This window comes from Sapajus apella, unplaced genomic scaffold (genome assembly GCF_009761245.1).
Source record: "Sapajus apella isolate SASKATOON/1434 unplaced genomic scaffold, GSC_monkey_1.0 scaffold57, whole genome shotgun sequence".
Taxonomy (NCBI): Eukaryota; Metazoa; Chordata; class Mammalia; order Primates; family Cebidae; genus Sapajus; species Sapajus apella.
The window spans coordinates 7,484,333-7,504,695 of record NW_022436997.1 but is presented as its reverse complement, the minus strand read 5'-3'; positions in this window follow the sequence as shown (position 1 = coordinate 7,504,695).

The following is a 20,363-nucleotide window of genomic DNA, read 5'->3' as shown; positions in this document are numbered from 1 at the left end:
CAGGTGTTGCAGTAACACAGATCGTGTTCAACTCCTACCTCAGACAAGTTTTATAACCTCCCAATGCCTGTTTCCTAATTTTATCAAAGGAGATAGTTATATATATCAGATGGATTTGTCATGAAGGTTAACTTAAGTAATGTACATAAAACACAATGCATGGGGCACAGTAAACCCTTTGCAAGTTTCTTAGTCAACTTCAGATTGCAGAAGGAAGCCAAGACTGTTTTATGCTAAGTTAAATAAGCCCTTTAAATACAAAGACTTTAATTCCCCCTCCTTCAACCGCTTCCCACAAACACACACACCCCAGAAAATAGTTCAGTGCCTAACACAAACCTGAGACTTAAGAGAGTTCAGTGACATCTGTGTTCTGGAGTTCCTAATCTGTGTTTGCATTATCTGTCTCAGAATTTATGGCAGAGGCTTTTATTAGGATGTTCTGTTGAACAACATTTTTAGGACAATCGGCAGATGCAACATTACACTCCTAATGTTGATAACAATGAAGACACTTCATAACCAAATACAATTGGCTCTGGTGTTTTGCCAGTGGTTTTTCTGGAACACTGTATGAAGATGTGATTGCTGGCTGGCAAGTACCCTGACTTGATGCGTGATCTCTGAGGTTATAATGGTTTGGATCACATTTTTGTCTCCTGAAAAGTGCAGTTGTTGGCAATCACTCTTTTTCTGATTACTGCCAACTGGCTCTGGCCTGCTGCATTTCTTTCTTCTATTACTTCCTCATTCTAAGTTTTTATAGCATAGCTTGAAAACAGTCTGATCCCCTTGATTGCATATCAACTTTGACCATCCAGAAGATCCTGACTGGAACAATACATTCCCTTGAAGTTTACTGAAAAAGAACCTCAACAATTAATTACTTTTTATATTAATATCATACCTATTGACTGAGCTCTCTACCGTATTTCTAGTAAGGACAGAAAGATACAATGCTTGTATTCATCTGGGCTATCGTGCACCTTTTGATTCATTGATTAATACATTTATTCATGTAACAAGTCTTCACAAAATGCTTAATATATGCCAAGTACAGTCTGAAGTACTGGGAATACAATTATGAACAAAAACAAACAGAGTCCTTGATCTTATAGAATGTTTATGCCAATGATATAGACAAATGTTATCAACCACACAAACCAATGTAAAACTCCAACTCTGATAATGCCCTAAAGTTGAAGTGCTTGATTTCATGAGTGGTAGAAGTATTTGTTTGATCCCAATCAGGAAGGTTAGGGACACTTTTCTGAAGAAATGGCAATTGAGTAGTTATGAAGATAATGACTGATGACAGAGAAAAACGCTTCATTTTGGTAGTAGAATATGTGCCAACATTGAGATGCAAGGGAAACTTAAGCACGGAGCTTGAAAGGAGCAGGAGAGGACTACAGTGACTGAAACAGAAAAAGTGAGATAGATTAGACTGTACGATAAAGCTGAAGAGGAAGATAGAAATCACATCATAACAGGTCTTGAAGGCCAAGTTACAGCATGCCAGGTAGAGTTTAAGAACAATGAGATTAAGTGGTTTTCAACTTAAAAAGAATAAGATTCAAATTTTTATTTTGAAAATACCATTGTCTAGAATATGGGGAAGAGGCCAAAGTGAAAAAGTGAAAAATACAGGTAGACCAGTAAAGTGGCTAATATAAAGGTCTTAGACAAAACAAACAAACAAACAAACAAACAAAAAAGATGGTAGCCCATACAAAAGTGGTAGGCGTATGAAGAGAAATAAGGGGAATAAAAGAATATTTAGTGATATGGGGATCAAACATACCCCATTAGTGTCAGGGTTACTTCTAGTATCAAGATTATGTAAATTTGGAGAGGTAAGAAATGATATGATTTTTATCCAATTTAGTTTTAACCATATTGAATTTAAAATGTCTTTGAAATATTTAGGAGGAGATGGCAGGTGAGAAGACTATTGGGCACACATCTGGGGTTAGAGAGATACGTATCTTCACCTAAAGATATATATGTGAGTTATCTTATAATTGGTAATTATAGTTACCATATTATAAAATAACTACTAATTTTAATAGAGGAATGATTAACTTGCTGAGATAGGTGGTCATGAGTGATAAGAAAAACAAGGTGAGGACTCAGCTTTCAGAATTTGAAAAACTTTGTGGACCATGAGTCCCAGGCTTCCCCGTTAAACTGTGTGTCCAGTGTCCAGGGTGACCTATTACTGAATTAAAAGCAGAATCCAGATGACTGGATAAAAGGTATATGGAAATTCAAATAAGTATAATACTTTTTCGTGTAACTAAAGCTGTTTATTTTCCCTACAGATTTGTCTGTATAGATTGAAACTTTGACATTTAGCTCTTGACTTTATCTGACAATCAAGATAATCACTGATCATATGTTAATTTTATACATTTTTGTCTATAAATAAAGCTGGTATTTATAGTATTAACAGTGCTGCTCAATGGCCCTTATAGGAAGACTCCTATGACAAATATTTCTCACAGCTTTTTTTTCTGCACTTAATTCTGAATGTTTCTGACAAGGAAACTCACCCTGCTTTCTAATAGTCAGGTCATTCTTTCCCTCAAGCTAAACTCCTCATATCCTTTTAAAGGTAAACTTCATTTCTTTAGCTTACTGCATCTCTCCTACTTTGTTCATGTTTGTATTTATTTCCATCAGATATTTAGACTCCCAACCACCACAGTATCTTTGCTGCCTTCAAACCAACTTAATGATATAGGTCCTTCTATCCTTTTTCTAGATTATATCACTTGTATGTATCCTGTCACATCATTGCCATTGGGCATTCCAGCAACTCAGATCTTCCCATTCTCATTACTCTTTTTCAAAGGTGGGTACTTTTTCAACATTCAGGGGTTCAGAGATAGATCCAACGTTGTAAAGATAAACTTGTGAGCCATATGTGAATTAAACAGAGCGATTGTCCAGTGTTTTGTGGGAAAATGTGAAAGTAGACAACCATAAATATTCCCATTCTTCAGGTTTCTTATAGTTTAGGTGGAGAATAGGGTATTGTTTAGCCCAATATTCTTCTTTTCCAACTTCAAAATAAGGAACCGTCTTTGTGAAAGGTACTATAATTAAGATAATGAAGGAGAGGTAGGAAATGTCACTGATGTCTAATAGAAGTCCATCCTCTCCTTCTTGCCACACTTCTAAATGTTCTAGTCCATCTCTTCTCATCTGCCCTTTCTCTTCTTACCTTTCCTATAAATCAAAACTATGATAATACCAATATATTTGTCCAGATTTTTATGCCAATTGTCATAATGTCAGTATATTTTTATTAACCTTATCAGTTGCTTTGAACCCTTGCATAAACTCAACAAAGCACATGTGTGTGTCTCTACCCCTTTCAAAGATTTTAACATCTTCATTCAAATCTCGCTTGACATACAATACTAGGAAAAGCTGATAATTGATCCATAAAACCATTGTTAAATAATTATGTTCTAGTAAAAATGACTTATATTGTAACATTTCAATGCAGATCTGCATATATTAAATATGGGAGAAATACATATCTGTCTTTAGTTTGGATATGACATAGCTTAATGCTTAGCAATTCAAACACAGTAAAAAGTTATCCCATAACACATGCATTTCACAGTGTAAAGGAAGGAGGAAGCCTAGATTATAGTTGGCTGTAATATAGGATGGAACAGAGTTTGCCTTGAGGAAGTGCTGTGATTGTTCATTGAAAGGCTTTTATCTTTCACTGGAGAACTTATTAAAGTTCCCGATAAGAGTAGAAATGTTTTAGGGGTAGGCAAATGCAAAAGGCACCAGGAGTGAAAACCCAAGTGCTGTATCGAAAAGCCTGTGAGTAAATTTTGAAAATGGGCTGCTAAGGACAGGACAATGAGGTTGTATAGGTATCTAGGCACCAGCATGGAGAACCTATAATGCCACCTAAGTAGAGTGACCCTTACCCTGGGGTGTCTGGAATGGCTAATGCCTATTGTTATTAATAGTAACCTCCAGTCTCTCAAAAGAATGTGGCTTAAATAGCACATTATATGATTATTCTGCACATATAGAACTGAGACATGGTAGTATAGATCAATGCTTTCCACAGTATATCCTACAGAATAAAGGCACTGAAAAATGCTCATAGGGACACTGAATGAAAGGTTTCTATCAACTGTTATGAGAGCTGTTTATGTAATATCTGTCCTTCTTGAACATTCGCAAGGCACATGTACAAGTCCTGCAGTGTAGAAAGCCACTTAAATGCCTTAACAATTTTTAACCACAGAAACATTTTTATCACAAGATGCAAATTAACACATCACAAAAACAGGAATGTTTGTTTATTGATTGGAAGACTACTATAGGGTGAATGTTATGCTATAGGAAAATTAATCTTTAGCAAGCTGGGTTAGTAGGAACAAACACTGGAGGTGGCAAGATACATTATTTTTTGAAAAAGGTTTTTTTTTTTTGCATATGTTATAATTTAATCCAATAGAATGGATTGTATTTTCCAACATTAACAACACACATGAGCTTCCAGAACCTTACCACTCCTCAGTCAAGAGGTCGAGTCTACAATGCTTCATCTTTAACTTGAGTCAGCCTTTATGGCTGCCTCAACTGATAGGGTGGTACAGAAGTTGAGTTATGTAACTTATGAGTTTAGGTCATAAAAGATAATACAGCTTTTGCCTGAATTTCTCTCGGGATATGGACTTTTGGAGCTCTGATCCATCCCTTAAGAAGCCTAGCTACCCTGAATATGTCATGCTGAAGAAAACACATAGTGATAAAGAGAAGTGCTTGAGGAGCTCCAGCTGTTCCTCCATCAGTCATGTGTATCTTCCCAAGCCAGATGCTAAAAATGTAATAAGGATGACTTGGAGACAACTGCAGCCCCAGCCATTGTCTGACTACAACTACATGAGACACCCTGACAAAGAACTACCTAACTGGTTCCAGCCATTCACTACCCAAAAGCATGACACATAAAAATAAATGACAAGTTTGTTTATTCCCACAATATTTGGTGTGGTCTGTTGTAAGACATCAGATAATTGGAGTATCTGTATCTATAAAATCTTTCAGAAATATTAAAAACATGATTGGCCCAGTGTGGTGGCCCATGCCTGTAATTCCAGCACATTGGGAGGCCGAGGCAGGCAGATCACAAAGTCAGGAGTTCCAGACCAGCATGCCCAACATAGTGAAACCCCATCTCTACAAAAAACAAAAAAATTAGCCAGGCATGGTGGTGGGCACCTGTAATCCCAGTTACTTGGGAGGCTGAGGAAGGAGAATCACTTGAACCTGGGAGGCGGAGGTTGCAGTGAGCTGAGATTGTGCCACTACACTCCAGCCCAAGTGACCGTGTGAGACTCCATCTCAAAAAAAAAAAAAAATTAAATACAATATAAAAATTCAAAAGTGGGAGGAGAAAATTTAAACAGGCAACTAAAAGAAACGTAAAATGAAGCAAGTCCCCTAAATTTGTCAAAGATGTTTTTCAATATGATTCTGAACTTTCTCAATCATAGACACTTTGGTCTATTGCATAATCAGACCTGACCAAGGAATTGGGGTAACCGAGTCTTATATAAAAGAGAATTACCTCTTACACGATCATGAGTGAAATGGCCGATAAGTGCAGTAGAGGGGAGATGAGTCAAACTTTGCAGCATCACTTTATAAGGGATGCTGGGAGTTAAGAGTAGAAGTACAATAAAGGAATCAAAACTATTGGATGTGAACATTATCAACAGCAAACAATATACAAGAGAAAGATTTTTAAATGACACTGATATATCTTGACAAAAAGGAAGAGAGAATCAAATATGATTCTGAGACTATGAGCCCAGGTAACTAAAAGAATGAGGCTTTCATTAGGAAAAAGGTAGAAAATAGGAAGAAAAATGCTGGCAAAAAAATTTTTATTTGAAGTTTTGTAGATGGTCAGATATCTAGACAGTAATACTCAGCAGGCAGATTGAAAGAGAAAATGGGATGCAGAGAATTAGTCAGATTATAACAAGTTGTCAGATTTACTAACTCATCTCCCTGGAGTTAAGAGTTGAAGCCATGGCAATCAATGAGATTGAAGGAATTGTTTCAGGAGAGAAGGGGAAACTGGAGAACACAAATCTCAAGGAAGCATAGGTGAGCAAAGGACCTAGAGAAGAAGTTAAAGACCCCCAGTACAAAAGTTATGCAAATGAAACAATAATAATCAAAACAAAGAGACTATCTCTAAGAGGAGCATGCTGATGCTGAAATTAAGATGACCAGATTCAACAAAATCACTGGATTTTTCACTGGAGATGTTTTGAATTTTTTAAAGCAGTTTCAACAATATATTTGGAGGGGTAAAGTCTTAATTCCCATACATGAATATCACTTTTAAATTAATTAAAACCAATTCCCCAAATATAAGATCTTAAATATCAACTATTAAAATAATCATGGTAACTTTAAGGAATCAGCCATTTCTACAAGAGCCTTCAAATTGAATTTGAATTAAGTATAATGCATTAATTGAATTTTTTTGCCTGAACTGTGCTTCTCAGATTGACAATGTACATAAGAACAAAACTCCAAATCATTGACAACATGCAATCAGTAACCTAGGAGAGCATATATTTTTTTTCCTTTATTTTGATTTCTACAAACATGATAGGCAGAATTAGAAGGAAAACAATCTCTGGCACATAAAACATATCAAAGGATCTTAGGTTGTATGAGTTTTATGTACATATAGATCATAAAGTTCAAAAAGGAATATTAATGTTGCTAATGTTGTAGCAACAGAAAAAAATCATAAACAACCAGACACTGAAGAAAACACTAAAATCAAGTGAAGGTTTCTCAAGATCAGTTTTCCTAACACACTTATTAATCAGAGAAATTGCCTTCTTATGTAAAATGTTAAGCCGTTAAGCCTTTTACACATTCAAGCACACACATAAACACATGTATATATATGTGTGTGTGTGTGTGTGTGTGTGTGTGTGTGTGTGTGTGTGTTTGAATTAATGTGAATGAGTGTGTGTGATCCACATATACACAATCAACTTTTCTTTTTCCAGACGGATCTTTCTGCCCAAAGATCCTGAAAAATTCCCTCACATTCCCATATCTTTTATCATACCATTGTCCCTATTGGTAATACCTTAAACCTTTGGTATAATTATTCAGCCTTACCTATTATTCAAATCTATTTCAGGTCATTTTTCTTCCATTTAGCCTCATGAAAGGATTGTGTTTGTCTTTTTCATTACTGTATGCATTGCATAGAACATGCTGAATAAATACTGTATGTTTGTAGCTTTTTAAATTACTAGAATTCCTAAGTCCATACCAACTCATTCCTTTTCTGAACAGCTAGACCACATGTAACCTAGATCCATTACATTATTACTATATGCCATATTTATTTGGTTTGGGCTTTTTTTCTCTTATGTATAATTTCTTTCTTCACATGACATTTAGAAGAATTTGAAAGATGTGGTAAATGGAATTAACCTGAATTGAAATAAAAAGATAAGCTTCTCTTCCCAGGACAAACATGAGTGTAAAATCTATGGTCAAACATCTGTTTTCAGTGTCAGCCGCAAATTCATTCCTTTGTCATTCTCTAACTACCCTTGTTAAAGTTAAGTGTGGGAGAGAGATCAGCAGTCATCAGGAACAGAAGACAGCTAGGGAAACAAGTGCTGATTTAGGTAGACAGGATGTGTAGTGTGTGCGTTTGAGAGGTTATGTGTGAATGAAACACTCACTGCCACAAGGACTCTTTTAAGGCTTATACTGACCACACAACTAGAAAAATAATAGTTCAAATGTAATGAAGTCCACTCAAGTACAAGAATCTTTCAGAAAACAACAAACACAGATCAAATCCAAACAAAAACTTGGAATTAAAAGTTGCACTCTTAGTTAATCATTATTATAGAATGTCAAGTGTTTTTTAACAGAGGAGGAGACAAGGAAGGGAAGAAGAGAAAGGCAGGAAAAGTAGGAAAAGGAAAGAATGAGAAGGAAGGAATTGAAACAGTAGTAGAAGAACTTTGCCTTAATCAGACTGCAAAATATTGACCTCTCCAAATCCTTCAGCTGACTCAAAAGTTGCAGCAACAACAACCAAGAAAACATTGATTAGGACTTTGGAGTGTCAGGGAAGGGACACCCCTTCTAACGCTCACCAGAGCCAAGCAAGAGCAGTCCCACTGTGTAGCCCAGGGCTGAGCTAATCAAGCTGGCTCTGGAACCAAGATGCCGGCTGTGCCACTGTGCTCCCTTAATGCGTAGCACAAATGCATTTACTTGTTTGATTTTGCTTCTTTTTGGTAAATAATTTACATAGCTTTGCATTAGCTCAATTTGCAAAAATTGAGCAAACAGTGCAATTTTCTGTAATTATGCCAGTGCAAGACACAAGTAAAGTCTGACTGAGAGAGGCTTTATCTGAACTAAAAAGACATTTGGTGGAAATGGAGCATGAGAAGAAAATGAAGATCTGCTTAAATTGGCTCTGGCCAAAGTGAGAAAGAAAGAACACAATTCAGCTAACACTCTAGCTGAACTAAAAGTCTTTTTTTCCCCTCTTACTCCCTAAAAGTTGTCAGGTGGGCATACGTATACCACACATAAGATATTGTGCCTGCCCTCCCAGAGAGGAAACAGATTCCATTGTGATGTCTACAATGTGATTTTCTCACTCAAACACACATACTCCTTCTTTGACTAAACTTAATTATTCTTCACTCTGATCCTCTATTTTGTACACCTTCCATTCATCCCAAAACATCCTACAAAAGCTAAATCCTGAAAGTAAAAATTGAAGTTAATTTTGTTAAATGCTAACTATGTGCATGGCTCTGCCTAGAAGTGTCTGATGGAGCCTTAAGAGCTTGAGGGGTAGGCACTTATTTACAACTCTCAGCATGAGGCAGCAGGGTATGCATTTCAGTATCTCTGCTAATCTCTGGATTGTGGAAAATTGGATGACCAGACTTTCCATTCTTCTCTAATTGGAACATGGCCTAGAAAGGTGATATGGTTTGGCTGTGTCCCCACCCAAATCTCAACTTTAATTGTAACTCCCAGAATTCCCCCATGTTGTGGGAAGGACCCAGGCGGGGATGGGGAGAGATAATTGAATCATGGGGGCTGGCCTTTCCCATACTATACTCATGGTAGTGAATAAGTCTCACAAACTCTGATGGGTTTATCCAGGGTTTCTGCTTTTGCTTCTTCCTAATTTCTCTTGTCACTGCCATGTAAGAAGTGCCTTTCACTTCCCGCCATGATTCTGAAGCCTCCCCAGCCATGTGGAACTGTAAGTCCAATTAAACCTCTTTCCCTTCCCAGTCTCAGCTATATCTTTATCAGCAGTGTGAAAACAGACTATTACAAAAGGGATGGTTTTCTTCTATAAATTAAGGAATACAGAGAAATTTCCCTATTCTCCTAATAATGTGATCTATTTAGGTAATGAATCTGGTTGAATCTAATTCAAAATAGTTTCTTTTTTATTTTCTTTTTTGCTTGTTTATTTTTACTTATATGATCTGGTCTGGTGGGGTCCTCTCAATATGTAACTATGACTTCAAAAAAATGACTTATTATCTCGAGGCCCTCCTTTTTTTCCGCCTTAAATGAAGGTGCTATATTACATAATGTCTAAAATCTCTGGAAACTAAATAATATTTATCAGAATCTTACTAGAAACATATTAATTAAAATTTCATAAAAGGAAGACATTATTTTCTGTGAATATCTAAAAGTAAAGTAGGAATAATGAATTCTTATGTGAGTCTTAAAGAACTAAGCAAGCTTTGAGCTCTGAACCTAGAAAATAGCCTCCCTCTCTGAAAACACAGATAAAGCGTTAATCTGAGTGTTTGTAAACTGGTAAATTCCACTAAATTCCATTCCATATCTATGTATTTTTGTGAAATCATGTACTTAATACTTTACGTAAGATGTGTACATATTAATTATACTCTATTATTGCAGTGGGCATCTAATGTTTCTGCTTACTCATGATTAATCACTTATTTTGCTCAAAACAACCACCCAATTTGCCTATATGGTACCAGCCAACCACAACTTCAAGTGATTTTATTGAGACTGCCAAATCTTACGCCCCATTCTCTCAACACATGGGTTAATCTAGGTTTGCTAATCCTACATGTCATTCTCCTGACCTTAGTGACTGATATGGACTGGATATTGACCTTCAGCTACATCAATCAGAATCTTCTCTGAGGTTTGATAGATGAATGCTGAGATAGGGAAAGATCTTTTTTTTTTTTTTCCGTTTGGAAAATAGCACATAGGAAAGAATCCCCAAACTACCAAAGGTTGTATTTTTGCCATGTTAGAATAATTTTTGCCATGTTAGAATACTTTCTGGAGAATAAAATCATCATACCGAGGCATCAGAGATGAGACACGGACAGAGTGAGAGCAAGAGGGAAAGAGAAAGGCAGTGATCTGACCTGGATCTAGCTGTGCACACATTCTGATTTACTGCCCTTGGACTGCCATGATACATGAACCAATATAATGCCCTTTGTGGAAGATGAGATTGCTGTTGAAAGTACGTTTTCTCCTTCTACCACCTCCATAGGAGGGATATACTTTCCCTCTACTTTGATGCTGAGTAAATCCCTATGACTTGCTTTGCCAACAGGATGTTAACAAATGTGAGGTAAACAATGGCTTAAAAGATATTTGCTCCATTGGGTTTGTCCTCTGCTGCTTCTTTTATCACCATGAAAAGCACTACTTATCCTTTCAGCCTGAGCTTTATAATTTATATACGTGGAACAGACATAAGCCCAACCCACAGTAAGAGGCCAAGCTCAGCTATATCTGCAGCTTAAAGCTGAGCTGTTCAACTGAGACCAGCTGACCCACACATTCTTGAATGAAAATAAATGATTGTTATTTTAAGCCGCTGAGTTTTGGATGTGGTTTGATACAGGCCAATAGCTGATATATGCCTTTTTAAAATGTAACCTAGTTTGAGTCAGGAATCAGTTACTTGCTACTGAAAGAATTTTGACTAATATGCAAACTTTCATTTCTTTGAGATAAACCTGTGAAATAATAGTTAGCCTGAGCTTTTATTAATGGAAAAATTCTAGGACCTGTTTCACTTTGAAATTTTATATGCAATAAATAGGAGGGATGTAAGAAAAACTGAAGAATAAAACCTGAAACCATAAGAAGCTGAGAAAATAGGAACAAATGGGAGTAGTAATATCAAATGATAGAGAGTAGTTACAATAATTCTAACTACTGTCTTCACATTTCTAAAACTCTCATTATTAATTTGCATAATGTTTGAAATGATCCAATTAATTTTTCATCCACCTTACAAATCCTCCACCCACTGCACACACACACACACGTGCGCACACACACACACTGTAGACATATATATGAAAAACAATGAAATATTAAAACCATTTTTAAAAACCACTCAGAAGAAAAACTAGAATAACATTCAAGTTTGTAAAGCTCTTTTGGTTAAATAAAGTACTTTTGCCTTTATTTTATTTAATGCATCTTCCCAAAAGTCATAACACCTAACTGCTAAATAAGCAAATAGACTGACTTTTGGTCCACGGAATTCAATTGTTAATTAAGATCAGTGAAATAACCAGCTTGACAGCAAAATTGTTTTAACAAGAGAAAATGACAACCTCATTGATTTTTCTGGTGGCCAGCCTCTGCGTAGTTACATAATGCCCATAGAAAGTGTCATTTTTTAAAATTTCTAAATGTCGAGATCACAAGTAACCATATCCAGTCCTAACATAAGAACCACTCTGCATTCTCAAGAAAGGCTGGACTTAGAGCTTCACTATAAGGGACTTTATAGGATGTTCTCTCCTGTGGGATAAAGACATGTAGGAAGAACACTGCAAATGCATATTTAATGCTGGGAGAAATTATTTGTGGAACTCATTCATGCTGTTCGACCAATATGTTTGCTATTGTTACTCTTTCTCCAAGAACATGGAAAGACTACACTTTCTTGTATCTCTGAGTTTAGTTGAGGTTAGGTGACTTACAAAGGCTAATCAAATGTTAATAAAAGTGATGCTACTTTCAGACAAAAGTCTTACAAATATATTTGTAACTTGCTACCTACCTGTACCCGAGCAGATGACCAGCAATATTCAAGAGGGAAGTCTCCACGGGTGTCTGCCCGAGGATGACATGGGACAGAATACCCTGCTGACCATAGGTGGAGACATAGAATGAGCACTTTTTGGGGCCACTGAAATTGTGAGATTGTTTGCTACTGTAGTATAATTGAGCCCTGACTGACATAAAGGAACTTAATACCTCAGCAGAAACAGCAATAATATGAGCTGGGATCTCGGGCATATTTTATAGTGAATTTCATCTCCTTTTCAGCTGTTGGTTCTTTTAAAGATATTGAAAAGTTGACTAACCCTAACCCTTTTACGTAGTCACAGTAAACTTATTCCCTTCCGTTCTCTTTTAAAATAAATTTCAACCTTGAATTACTTTGAGTGTGAGAGTGTATAGATGAGAAGAGGTGACAGAAGATTAAATTTTATTAATTTTAGTTATTTCTGATGCTTTTCAATATTACCAGTGTTTCTCCTTTGCCTCCTTCTTGGATAGCAGTAAAAGAACATTACAAAAAGCAATCTTTCACACTTAAAAGAAAGCCAATGCCCTGTCTGGGGTGTGTTGTCAAAAAAAAAAAAAAAAAAACCCTTAATCTGTGTCTTTGCAATAACTGTGAAATTCCTTTGCCCCTAGAAAGGGATGCTTTATTTATCTTGGCCAAGTTATGCCTTTCTTTCTTTATAAATGCAGCCAGTGTGATTTCCAAAGAGGTAAATGATAAATAAGGTGGAGACTATTTATAGTCTGGCTAGGAGAAACAATTTCACTTAACAAGGATGTCGGTTAAAATAATTAATGTAGATCAAGTGGACACGTGAATAGAACAGCCTGTTGGAAAGTGATTAAATAGACAGCCTGATCCAGAAAGAAATACACCACTCAGATACCGGGGATCATTTCTCTCAGTGACTGGGGCTGTTATTGGTTAGATGCTCACCCAAGCTTTTGAAGAACCAGCCAACACCTTTCTTGAATTCACTGAATGTAGTAATGCAGGATATTTTCTTGACCACTTCGTAGGACTCAGGATGGGAGTGCCCCATTTATTCAGCCCATCCCAATCAACGCCTTGCAGGAGGTAGCACATGAGCAAACGAGTGTGGGAACTGGAGAAAGCAATTGTAGGAACTGGCCAGCAGCTTCAGTGCCGGCAGGAGCAAACTCCATTCATGTGGGTCCATTTTGATCCACCTCTGGAGGGAAGAAGGTGAGTGCAGGAACTGGGCTGGCAGCTTTAGCAATGGCAAGAGAAAACTCTGTTCAGCAGCATCCAGGTGGGAGTGGGTACCTGTGATCCCAAGGTCCCAGAGGACATGTTACATTGCTCTCTTAGCTCTGTTGTCCACAGATGCAGTGTGTTATCAGCTCAGTGGACCCTTTGCCTCATTGTGAGATGGCTGACCTCTGCCAGTAAGGGCAAAAGGCCAGTGTGAAAGTCTTTATTGTGTACCCGCACTTGGTGCATGCCAAATTCTTGTCCAGTGCCCAAGAGGAATGAGATCATGTAGATGAAGTGAAGGGTGGTGAATGCAAAGAATTTTACTGAACAATAAAATCAGCTCTCACTGGAAAGGGGAGCTGGAAAGGGGAAGAGAAGGGCAGGTTGCTCTCCCCTGAAGTCAAGCCACCTCTCTGCCTCACTCTTCCAAAGTAAAGTTGCTTCATCCAGCCGCTATCTCAGTCACCTCTCACCAATGTCCAGCTGCTTCTTCCCTCTGCCAGCTAAGTCTGGGGTCTTTATAGGCACAGTATTGGGGGCAGGGCAGGCCATAGGTGGTTTTGGAAAAGGCAGCATTTAAATGGTAAAAAGACATTCAGAAAGAACCAATTGGGAAAGAGTGTGCACACAGGGATTGAAGTTCTCACTTTGGGCCGTGGGTTCTAGGCTTTATGGCTTGAAGGTGGGGTGTTTCCAGGGACCTGCCACTGTCTGCCAAGAATTTCTATGCCTCCTGTCACTCTCAGTAGTTTGCACTCACATTTAACAAAACAAGTGGGGTTTTTGTTTAGAATATCTCTCCTATTTAAGTTGGTTTTCTCTTTTTTTTTTTTTTTCCAAGGCAGAGTTTTGCTCTTGTCACACAGGCTGGAGTGCAATGGTGCTATCTTGGCTCACTGCAACATCTGCCTCCTGGGTTCAAGTGATTCTCCTGCCTCAGCCTCTCTAGTAGCTTGGATTACAGGCACATACCACCACATCCAGCTAATTTTTGTATTTTTAGTAAGGATGTGGTTTCACCATGTTGCCCAGGCTAGTCTCGAAGTCCTGACCTCAGATGATCCACCTGCCTCGGCCTCCCAAAGTGCTGGGATTACAGGCATAAGCCACCATGCCCAGCTAATTTTTCCATTTTAAGTCTTCCTTTGTATTCAGAGATTACAGACATATAAGTAAAATGTGTAGCTTTTGGCCCGGCACAGTGGCTACTTGGGAGGCTGAGGTGGGAGAATTGCTTGAACACGGGAGACGGAGGTTGCAGTGAGCCTATATCATACCACTGCACTCCAGCTTGGGCAAAAAGAGCAAAACTCTGTCTCAAAAAAAAAAAAAAAAGTGTGGCTTTTATTTGGCAACAATGTATTGAGTACCTTCTGAATGTTTGCCATGGTATTAAGCATTCTCACACACATCAGGTAGATGTTATCCTTGAAGAGTATATGCTCAAAAGAAAATAGCACATCAGAGAACTAAAACTATGAGGTAAAGTGCCTATATAAGGCTAAATAGGACTTTAGGAGTAAGAGAGGGCAGCCTGTGCAGGTGAGGTTAGACAAGAATTCATGAAAGAAACTAGGTATTAAAGAACCAGCAGAATTCATAAGCAGTAGCAGAAGGTGGGTTTCCCAATCCTGCTGACCAGACTGGAAGTAAGGCAATGCCATTTAGAAGCCATTAAGATGACTTCCATTCAAAGAGAGAGTGGGATATTTTCATACCAACTCCAAAAGTAGACATCCAAATTCAGGCACAAATCACAAAACTGAATAGTATGGAGAGTTTGGGTAATTAGGTTTAGCTTACCAAAGTGCAGTGGCTTTGGATCACATACCTCCATTCTGACTCAGCTGAATGCTAATGAAGTCACAGCATCATGACCGCCTAAGACTACAGAAGTGCAAACCAAAGCTCTCAAACTCTTTCTCCAATCTGGTCTTACTCATATGCACAACATTCCTTTTGTGGATATGATGAAAACACTATCTCAGCATTTTTTCTTTTATAGCACTTGTAATTTCTATTCCTTATTATTCTCTATTTTTAGAAAGAAAAAAATTAATGTATCTTGCAAAAAGTTCTGAGTATCAGGGAGCATGGTAGCCACATGTTCTTTATTTCGTGCTGGTCATGTAGCTCGGCAAATAAGACATTCTTTATTAATAAATAATAGTGTTATTTAGGCTTATAAGTTCATTTTATATAGCATGATTATATAAAGCATACAACCCTTAAAATAATACAGAACCAAATGGCATTTAAAGAGCTTTTTAATCCTAGAATTCTGTGATTCTCTAATATGTGAATAACACTTGTCAAATTAGTACCAATACAAACAAGTACAGAGTTCTTTGTAGACTCATGTCTGAAGAGGAAGAGCAATTCCAAGACATGGTATGGCATACCTGAATGAGAAAGGACATTCGACTCACAGACTGAGATTCAAATACTCTCTCCACACTTATGAACTTCCATGAGTAAGTTACTTAAAATCTCTGCCTCAGCTTCAGCATCAACAAGTGATATTTATTGCAACAGACTGTGGTAAGGTAAAGTGATATAACATATACAAAGAACCTAGCAATACTAGATGTTTCATAGATATTACCAGGTTTCCTGTTTAACCAATTCCAAAGAAGGAATTGAGAAATTGAGCGAGAAAATTGAGGAAATGGAAGCCATTCAGTTTCTGACTTCTCATAAACATTCAGATCTGGAGAGGCATTTGTCTCTGATAGGACCCCCAAATTTCTGCATATAGTAAGAATTATCAAATAACCTCAGGTAATAACAAATTTTATAGTTTTTAATTTTAGTAAAATACTTCGTTTAAAGGGATTGCTGACTTACCTAAAGTCACAGAAAACAAATATAATTTTATATTAGAAAGTAGATTTATTGACTTTTAGTTCCAAGCACTTTTTTCAAATATAAATGTGCATGGAGGAATTTAAGGCAATTCTGTCTGAATCTATTCCTCCCTCTCTCTCCCTTTGCTGCATTCTTCAATAGGAGGCTGTCAAAAGTGGCCTTTCTCAGCCCTTCCCATATGGGTCATGGTGAGGACAGCTTTCTACAGTAAGAAACTGTCTTCTTGATGTGAGGAGAATCAGAGGAGTTAACCAAGCCCAGCCTTAACAGGTGGATGCCCAAGACTCAAGAGCCAAGGATATAGAACACGAGTCTAAACTGCCTGAGATGTAATTACAGTGAGGCATCCTGCACCTGAATTTCAGAGTTTGGTGAAGATTACATTAGATTTGATAGAGAACAGATTTGGAAAAAGGGAGAGGGTAATAAAGTAACTACAATAAGGGGCCCCAAACCCTTGCCTGGCTGTGATAGAGTGAATTAAAGACCACAGACCAGGCAGACAAACACAATTATGCTCATTTTAGTAAAAACGATTTTAGTAGGCTGTTTCTTCTTAAACTATATTTTCTGTTTATGAGAAAATGGAGGTTTTAAAATAGGAAAAATAGATGGATAAACAAATTGGTACAGGGCACATGGTGCTATGTTGGGGCAAGGAAGTGCAGATTAGAATAGGCGGTATCAGAGTGGAAAATTTCTGATGATCTAAAGATTTTACCATTATTGTGGGAATGGGGTATAAAAGGGAATGGGAAGGGGCCTACAGAAGACCCATGTCCAAAACAGAATCATTTCAAATGATTTCCCAGGTCTTCATATATGTGTCCAAACATTTTATGCTCTGCAGTCTTTTGTGTGTTAAAAGTTATTTTCATCAACGGCAAAGTAGTATTTCCTTTTAAAAATCAATAAATAGATAAATAATATTTAAAGAAAATTCTGTAAACCAACATGGGTAAGTTTTTTCAATGACTGATTTAAATTAAAGTTCTCTTGCTAAACCAAAAAATAAGAATAAAAATCATGAAAATAAGGGTTTCCAATTTCACAACTTCCAACCCACGCTTTGCCTCACCACCCTGGCTCCCATTTGAGAATTCATTTCAGACAGATGGTAGTGAGTTAACAAGTCTAGACTGTAGGAGTATATATCTGCATTTGCATCTATATGATTATATAGAATAATTTTTCACTGAAATGGCATGCATCATTGGGATGAGCTCCAGGACTTTACGACTTCCCTCTACTCAATTGAGTATGGCATGTGTACAATTCATTCTGGCCACTACAAAAATTCTACCACAGCTGGAGTAGAGAGCAACAGCTGCTTGCCAGCACACGGCAACATGGCACAACAGTTTAGAATCATAAATGAAGAAGACAGCCTTCGATAGACACTGCAGGGGAAATTTAAAGCAAGAGGAAGCAATTAGCTGAACTGGAACAGAGCCAGGAAAGCAAGGCAAGATTCTCCCCAACTTTGGGAAGGAGAGTGCAGTGTGTGATACATAAGCATGTTTCTAATCTAGGCTCACAGGCCAAGGCACTAGAACAAGAATGAATTAGCCATAAGGTAATCCTGCGGGGACCGGTAAGGTAAAACAGCTCCCTGTTCTCAACCCAGAATACCCTTATTTTCCCCTAATAGGTCTCTTATCTAAGTATGCACCCAACCCCAACCCTGTCTGGCTTATGAGATCTGACAAGATCACAGCTTGAGGGAGAAGGTCTGTAACACTCTCTGACAGTGGTTGACTTGGCTTTTAATAGAAATGGGCAGAAATGTAGAGACCTTGTACATTTGAACACACAAGATTGGCCAGCTTTCATCGCAAAAGCTTCTGAGCCTCTCTGTGGCAGCTGGAGTGAAGACCTATGAGCTGATCTGGAAAATACGTCCTTTCTTTCTAATGGAAGCCACCACATTGCGTTCCTTTAATTACACCGTGTCATGTCGTGTTCCCCTGTGAAATGACACAGAGGAACATGTGGTGACCTGGGATAACTGTGATGAATTGCATCCCAAAGAGAGACTCCCTTTGAAAGGCATCTGGTGTGGGAAGTAGGTACTTCTAATGTGCTATAGGTCTGTGAAGTCATGGATAATTTTCCCCTTGCATACCACAAATATTTAATGGTAAGATTATGTGCCTGCTGACAGAAGCTTTCTGCCAAGTTTTATTTTATTTTTATTGGTGAAGCATAGTAGTAATTTTATAATGAAAATAATAAATATTATAATTATTAAGTAAGTAAAAGTAGCTACTTTCAAAGGGATTAGTTTTTATAATCCGATTAGATGATGAAACTAACCTCAGAGAGGGGTTCATTCTAACAGTAATTTGTTTCCTGAATTTGAAATTAGAAAGATTATTAAGAGAAAGTAACAATTGTCTAATCAGCCATTAGGTAGGATTATTTCAATAAGTTTTTTTTGAAGTTTTAGTACAGGCTAAAAACAAATATCAAATGTGCTCTAAACAATATGGTTGTCACTAACCACATGAGGCTATTTAAAAGTAAATCAATCCTGGCCATATAAGGTCACCTAATTTTCAACAAAGGTGCCAAGAATACACAATGGAGAAAGGATAGTCTCTTCAATGAATAGTTCTGAAACTGGATATCAACGTGCAAAAGAATGGAACTGGGCCCTTATCTTACAACTTGCACAAAAGTCAACTAAACATGGATTAAAGATCTAAGAATGAGAATGAATACTTTTAAAATTCTAGAATAAAATACAGGGGAAAGTTTACATTGGTCTTGGCAGTGCTTTTAGGGAATAAAAGCAAAAAGAACAAGTCGGACTATGTCAAACCAAAAATATTCTGTATAGCAAAGGAAATCACACAGAGTGAATTGACAGTCTGTTAAATTGGAAAATACATTTGCAAACCATATATTTGATATGAGGTCAATTTCCAAAATATGTAAGAAACTTGTACAAGTCAATAAAAAAGCAAACACAAAAAAACAGAATGAAACTAGGTTATTACATTTAATTTATAAATGGGCCAAGAAATTAAACATTTCTCTAAAAAACATACAATTGGCCAACAGATCTATTTAAAAAATGCTCAAGGTTGCTAATTATCAGGGAAATGCAAACTGCAGCCACAAGATAACATCTAACATCTGTTAGGATGGCTGTTAAAAAAAAAAAAAAAGAAAAGAAAACACAACTAGGTTTGATGAGAGTGTATAGAAATTGGAACCCTTGAATGCTTGGTAGGAATGAAAAATGGTGCAACTGCTATGGAAAATAATATGTAGGCCCTCAGACAATTCAAAATAAAATTACCTTATGAGCCAGGAATCCCACTTCTGGGTATTTATACAAAAGAATTGAAACTAAGATCTGAAAGAGATATTAGCACTCCCATGTTCATTGCAGTACTATTCACAATAGCCAAGATAGAAAAAGAAAAACAATTTCAATGTCTATCCAGACGAAACAATGAAGAAAAATGGCATAAACTTACAATGGAATATTATTTAGCCTTAAAATGCATCTTGTAATAGTTAACAACGTAGATGAACCCTGGGGATACTATACTATGTGAAAGGAGTCAGTAACAAAAAGATGAAGACTGTAGGATTCCACACGTATGCACTATTTAAAATAGTCAAACTCATAGAAGCAGAGAGCAGAACGATGGTTGTCAGGGGCTGGGTGGAGAGAGGCAAGGAGAGTCGCTATTCAATGGGTACAGAGTCTTTGTTATGCAAGATGAATAGGTTCTAGAGATCTCTTGTAAAACACTGTACCTATAGTTAACAGTACTGTATTGTATATTTAAATATTTGTTGAGCCTAGATCTAACATGATGTTCTTACCACAATAAAAAATAATAAAATAATCAAAATTTTAAAATAAAAATAAATCAAATAATAAAACTAAACACTCAGCTTCTCAGCTGCAGTAGCCACATTTCAAGTGTCATATAGTCACATTTGGCAAGTGGCTGACATATTAGAAAGCATAAATATAGATCATTTCCATCATGGCAGAAAGTCCTGAAAGACGCCCTGAATGAAAAAAAGAAAATAAAACGTCATCTACATATTTCTGATTTCCACACATACATTGATG